The sequence below is a fragment of the Dasypus novemcinctus genome, chromosome 1, assembly GCF_030445035.2.
Source record: "Dasypus novemcinctus isolate mDasNov1 chromosome 1, mDasNov1.1.hap2, whole genome shotgun sequence".
In the NCBI taxonomy this organism is placed as follows: Eukaryota; Metazoa; Chordata; class Mammalia; order Cingulata; family Dasypodidae; genus Dasypus; species Dasypus novemcinctus.
The window spans coordinates 22,974,231-22,979,418 of record NC_080673.1 but is presented as its reverse complement, the minus strand read 5'-3'; the positions used below and the strand labels follow the sequence as shown (position 1 = coordinate 22,979,418).

The following is a 5,188-nucleotide window of genomic DNA, read 5'->3' as shown; positions in this document are numbered from 1 at the left end:
CATTTCTGAATTTTAGATCATATTACCTGACTGCAGTGGTAAAATCATCACGGTACTGGCATAAAGATGGAATAGAATTGATGGTTCAGAAACAGAATCGCACATCTATAGTCAAGTGATTTTTTACAAGACCATCAAGCCCACCCAGCTGAGGAAGAGCAATCTATTCAACAAATGGTGTTGGGAGAATTGGTATCCATATCGAAAGGAAAGAAAGAGAACCCCTATTTCACACCTAATACAAAATTAACTTAAAATGGATTGAGGACCTAAATACAAAAGTTAGAACTGTAAAACTCCCAGAAGAAAATGTAGGGAAACATCTTGAAGACCTGGTGGTAGGTGGTGGTTTCCTAAACCTTACATCAAAAGCATGAGCAATAAAAGAAAAAATGGATAAAGGAGACCTCCTGAAACTTAAACACTTTTCTTATTCAAAAAAATTTGTTGAGAAGGTGAAAAGGCACCCCACTCAATGGGAGAAAATATTTTGAAACCACATATTTGATAAAGGTTTAATTTCCATGCTATATAAGAGATCATACAACTCAACACCAAAAGAGCAAACAATCCAATTTAAAAATGGGCAAAAGACTTAAACAGACATTTCTCCAAAGAGGAAACATAAATGGTGAACAAGCACATGAAAAAAATGTTCAATATCACTAGCTATTAGGGAAATGCAAATCAAAACTACAGTAAGATATCATCTCACACTTCATAGAATGGCCATTATTTAAAAAAAAAACAAAAAACAAAACAAAAAAAACACCCAGAAAGCAACAAGTGCTGGAGAGGATATGGAGAAATAACAACACCCCTTCACTGTGGGAATGTAGAATGGGGTACCCTTTGTTGATCTGGCAATCTTTCTACTAGGAATATATTTAGAAGAACTGAAAACAATGATGCAAACAGACATTTGCTCACTGACATTCATAGCAGTATTATTCACAATTGTCAAAAGATGGAAACAACCCAAGTGTCTATCAGTCAATGAATGGATAAGCAAAATGTGGTATATACATAAGATGGAATACTATACTTTTGTAAGAAGAAATGAAATTGAGACACATGATATGATAACATGGATGACCTTTGAGGACATTTGCTGAGTGAAATAAGTCAGGCACAAAAGGAAAAGTATTTTATGGTCTCACTAATATGAACTAAACACAAAGAATAAACACACAGAGTTAAAACCTTGAGTATAATTACTAGGAGAAAGGATGAGGACTGAGAAAGAGTGCTGATGCCTAATTTATATTGAATTTTTAATTAGCTTGACTGTAAAATGTGGAAATGGATAGAGTTGATGATAACACATTATAATAAGTATACATAGCTGGCTTATAAATGGGATTGTGGCTGAAAGGAATAGGTTAGGGATATAAATGTCAACTGAAAGAAAGCTAGAGAATAATCTAGGGATTAGAACAGAGAATATGTCTAGGGACATAGTGAACCCAGAGGTGGATAAGGATGGTTGACAATAGTACAAATACAAGAATGTTCTTCTGTGAACTAGAACAAAAGGACATCACTATTACAAATGGTAAGAATATGTTGAATCGGGAAAAATATGATTAATGTAACTTATGGACTATAGGTAACAGCAATATTGTAATATTCTTGCATCAATGTCAAAGTAGGTACTATATCAATGCTAAAGAACAATAATAAGGGGTATGGGAATTTTTCTTTTGGACTAAGGAAAATGTTCAAAAATTTACTGAAGTAATGACTACATAACTTTGCGATGAAAGTGAGAACCACTGAATATACATTTTAGATAAACTGTACATGCATGGGACTGTAAAACAGTGAACGATGTGGTGGAAGATGGATTATAGTAACAGTACAAATATGAGAGTATTCTCTCATGAGCTATAAAAATATACAATATTAACACATGATATAATAATAGGGGGTATGGAAAAATATACCAGATGTACACTATGAACTGTAGTTAGTAGTAATAGTCTGATGATGTTCTTTCATAATCTGTAACAAATGTTTTCCTCAGCAATGTAAGGTGTTGGTGGAGGGGTGTTGTATCGGAATTGTGCACATCATGCACAATTGTTTTGTAAGCTCTCAACTTCTCTAACATAAAATATTAAAAAGAAATAAAATGTCAAGCTAATCAAGAAAGGATAAAGAAAAATAAAGTATATAGATATATAGAACAATAGCATAAAAGGATGAAGAAAGAAATGGAAGGTAATGCTGTAAGGTTCTTACAATATATATTAAGTGGTATACTGTGAATTAAAGATAAAATGATATAAGTTAAAAGTACAAATTTTAAATCCTAGGGTAGTCATACACGGGTAAAATAAAAAAGGCATAACTAATAAGCCAAGAGGGGAGATGATATACAATACTAAAAAAAAACTATTCAATAAAACAAGAAAAGTCAGAAAAAGAGAGAAAGAAAAACAAAGACCAGATGGGACAACAGAAAACAATTAGTAAGATGAGTTATTTGAAGTCAACAATGTAAAAAATTACATTAAACAAATTGTCTAAGACCTCCCATGAAGACGCAGATTTGTCTGAAAATTGGCAGTTATATGAAAGTCCAATTACATGTCTATAAAATCATACTTTTTATATACAGAGTGGTAAATTAAAAATAAAAATAAATTTGCTGTATTTTTTACTATTAGATAAAGAAGAATTTAGGACAGGGAATATCACCAAGAATAAAGAAGGACATTCCATAATGGTGAAGAGATTAATTGATAAGAAGACAAAAATTCTACCATACCTATTTAAAAACAATTCTAAATAATGAATCATGATCTGGCAGAAATGAAAGAAGAAATAAATCACATATATAGTTTGTGATTTCTCTACTTCTCTTTTAGTAATTAATATAAATAACAGGTAGACAAAAAATTAGTAAAGATACAAAATTCTTAATACTATTTCCATATTATTTATATTTAAAATATAAATATTTTTATTATTTTTAATAGCAGCATGTAAAAGCCCATTGCCAATTTCTCTCCTTTTCCCATCCCCTGAAGTTTTCTGCGAGGTACTAAAATTGTATTTATCACGTACACATGGAATTCATATTGTCTACTCTCAGTTGATTGTTCATTGTTATTTGACAATTTGTGTATTGAACTTCTATTTATTATACCTTCCATTCCTTATAGTAGCAGTCCTCAAATCTGCAGAAGTTGAGGCTGGATTGTGGCCTTTTCTCTTCTCAAAGCCTAACTGAAAATACTGGGTTAGCCCAATATGTACTAACTCAAATTCTCTGAAACCCTACCTTCCTTCATTTCCTATTTTTATCAGAAGAGCTATTTATTTGCAGCCATTCCCAAGACTCTCACATATTGCCCCATCAGTGTCACACATATTCTATTCCTTACATTTTGATTCCTTTCTGAGCACAAAATCCTCTTGTCTAGTACTCAGTTTCTGAAAACTGCTTTAATTTTTTACTTTCTTTTAGTTAAGCCACTAATTTGTCCAAACTGCTTCCATTTCTTAATCAATTCCTGCTTTGTTCCACTGATTACTGCTCTTACCTATTCCATTCTGTAAGATCAATGATTCCTTCATAGTTCCTAGCTACAAGATCTTTCCTTAGTCTTCATCCTGTTTGACTTTAATCTGATCCACATTAATCTTGAAACTCATTTTTCATCACCAGTAATGTATTTTTTCTTCTACGGTATTTTTGACTATAGTATTTTCTTTTGTAAGCTATTCATTTTCCTTCTACTTTCTTAAGGTAGGTCATCCACTAAGATTGCTGTGATGGTTAAGTTCATGTGGCAACTTGGCCAGGTTATGGTGATCAGTTATTTGGTCAAACAAACTCTGGCCTGATTCTTACTGTGAAGATATTTTGTGGATTTAAATCATCTGTCAGTTAATTGCATCTATGGCTAATTACACCTACAATCATCTAAGGATATTGCCTCCAATGATTAAGTAAGCTGATTGCCCTCAAAAATGAGAGAAGTCTCATTCAATCAATCAAAAACCTTAAAAACAACTGCTGATTTCAGCAGTAAGAAGGAAAAATTTACATATCTACTTCAGCTAGTCAGTGTTTCCTAGAGATTTCATCAAAAACCTTCTTTGGATGCTTACCTGGCAGGGCAGATACCATGATCATGAAGGTGATTTTCCCAGGGTGAGGCTTATCCATTGCTCTGGATGTGCTGACCCCTGCGATTTCCCCAAATGAGGGAAACTCGACTGCTCATCCCTGAAAAAAAACAAAAACCGAAAAACCAAAACAAAAGAAAAAATATCATCAGAATTTGCAGCCTGCCTTATGGAATTTGTATCTGCCCATCCCCACAGTCATGTGAGCCAATTTCTATACAAATCTCATAATATTTACATATCTGTGTCCTGGAGAACCCTGTCTATACATTTACAGATTCAGTTTTTTCTCATCTTTCTCTCATTTTTAGAGTTACTTCCATGGTTTAAATTATCTGGGACCAATTCCCAGTCAATATTACTGATTGTTATGTCCACATATTTAAATGTCAGGATATTTTATCTAGGTTTCAAATTCACCATGTCCACAGGAAAACTATTTTACAAACTCTTGATCTCTCAGTTCTTCTTAATTAAAATATCTTTTATGAGTGCTCATGGTTTGACGTCTTAAAGTTGTCGTTTATTTTTCTCTCTTCTTTGACAATTGTAAGAGATGGGGATCAGTTTAGTTTTCACATAAAGGTAATATAAAGCAGAGAGGAAAAAAATATTAATTAATGTAACCTGGCAGCCTACTGCCTCAGTCTCCCACTCCCGGGTTAAGCAGGAACAAAGGAAACCAGCTTAAGCCAATCCTATAGCCAGTAAAAAGGATGCACAAGAAAGTGCTAAGTCAATACCAGTTCAGCACTAAATTCCATTCCTTATTTGGCAGAAAGAGCAGGTAAAAGCCCTAACAGTTGTAATGTAATGGGAGAAACTGTTAATCAAAAACTGGGAGACTTGCGCAGGAAAGTTAGACTGCTCGGATAGGCTGTAACCTCTGAAGTATTCAATCTATGGAGAAACAGATGAAGGGCTTGTGTGCTAGGTTCAGGGGTATACATTGTGTCATTTTCCTTTGTTCAGGGTGCCAGTCACAGTTGTGTTCCCCTTCTTGCAAGATTGAGAATTCTTTTCTTCTTCACAATCAGGTAAGCCTTAT

At 33.5% G+C, this 5,188-nt stretch overlaps 1 pseudogene; it reads left to right on the top strand.

The window, feature by feature from the left end:
• Positions 1–4,114: 4,114 nt before the first annotated feature.
• LOC111765667 (U1 spliceosomal RNA) lies at positions 4,115–4,239 on the top strand (annotated as a pseudogene).
• Positions 4,240–5,188: the final 949 nt, after the last annotated feature.